Genomic DNA, 1565 nt, shown 5'->3' on the forward strand with positions numbered 1-1565 from the left:
TGCGAAGTATGTAACTGATTAACAAATTCCATAAATTAATTCTTGGCTATGCCACTTATTGGTTGCGAAACAGTATTAAATTTGTGAATTTATTTCTAATATAATCCTTCTGATTTGTTGATTTTTTGCTCTCAAAAAACAACCAAACATCAAGATAAAAGCTTTCTTATAACTATTCTAATTAATTTAGTGCGGTGATTATATAGTACTTCATTGCTAAATAAATCTTCAAGTGTTATGTGGTCGTACATTATTTTATTTGAAAAGACAGCCTAAATTTTGGAAATCAGACAGCCAAGGTTTATGGTCACTTCATGTGATCGGAAATATGCAAAACTTTAGCTCGAGATGATTTTGAATATTTTCGCTTTTTAACGGATGTTGTGCTATCAGCCTTCAGTTCAAAAGTTAATACCTCGCTGCAATAAGTTTGAAATTTCCATTAGTACTGTTTAAAAAAATTAAGTTTCGTGTTTGCAACCTATTTTATCGCACCTTCAGACAGCCAAGGTTTATGGTCACTTCATGTGATTGGAAATATGCAAAACTTTAGCTCGAGATGATTCTAAATGTTTTCGCTTTTTAACGGATATTGTGCTATCAGCCTCGGATTCATTCTTCTTCTTTTTCTTCTTCTTTTTTTTACCCCAGCTGCACTTTCATCTTGATTTTCACTATTTTAACCACTGCTTCATCCTGAAATTCAGCTGGAGATGATTGTGAGTGTTCTCGCTTTTTAACGGATATTGTGCTGTCAGCCTCGGATTCATTCTTCTTCTTTTTCTTTCCTACCCCAGCTGTACTTTCATCTTGATTTTCACTAGTTTCAACCACTGATTCATCCTGAACTTCAGCTGGAGATGATTCTGAGTGTTCTCGCTTTTTAACGGATATTGTGCTATCAGCCTCGAGTTCCAAAGAAATACCTCGCTGCAATAAATTTAAAATTTCCGTTAGTACTGTTTAAAAAAATAAAGTTTCATGTTTGCAAACTATTTTATTGCACAATCAGACAGCCAAGCTTTATTGTCACTTCATGTGATCGGAAATATGCGAAACATCATTTTTGTGGAAAGAGATTGATTTACAAACACATGTGGTTTTCAAATATTACCTTTTAGCCTGATATTTTTTGAATATGGCGTTTGCTTTTCCAGTGCCAGAAAGTCTGCGTAGGTTGCCTTCCTCCAGCGATCGCAGGCGTGCCTCTAGTTTCACCTATGAGTTGCTCCTAGTTCACAACTCGCCTCCTCTCCAAAGGCGTCAACTCGAGTAGCTAAGGAAGCCTTTGCTGCCAATGATTCGACATTCTACCTTTATTTTTTACTAAATAATTATATGTATGTGTGTATATGAGAAAAATTTTCTTTTTGATTTACATTTCACAAAGCTAACTTAGGTATATCCAAAATATCAAAATTAACAAAGTAAAGTAATGAAGCAAGTGCAATATAAAGCATAAACCCTACAATACTCCCCCTTCCAGAGAATCGTTATTTCAGATTATTTGCAGATTACACACCTGTATATATCATTGCCGATTCAATCGACGAAGCCACTCTACA

The 1565-nt window shown here is 34.8% G+C and overlaps 1 long non-coding RNA gene across 1 annotated transcript; it reads right to left on the bottom strand.

Moving 5' to 3' along the window:
• Positions 1-292: 292 nt before the first annotated feature.
• Positions 293-1559, bottom strand: LOC108360998 (uncharacterized). Its single transcript, XR_001847211.1, has 3 exons — positions 1115-1559; positions 496-930; positions 293-419 (listed from the first exon to the last, which is right to left on the bottom strand). It is a non-coding gene; the product is annotated as an uncharacterized LOC108360998 (long non-coding RNA).
• Between the last annotated feature and the right edge of the window lie 6 nt (positions 1560-1565).

This window comes from Rhagoletis zephyria, unplaced genomic scaffold (assembly GCF_001687245.7).
Source record: "Rhagoletis zephyria isolate East Lansing unplaced genomic scaffold, Rhagoletis_zephyria_1.1 Rzeph_scaffold_00675, whole genome shotgun sequence".
In the NCBI taxonomy this organism is placed as follows: Eukaryota; Metazoa; Arthropoda; class Insecta; order Diptera; family Tephritidae; genus Rhagoletis; species Rhagoletis zephyria.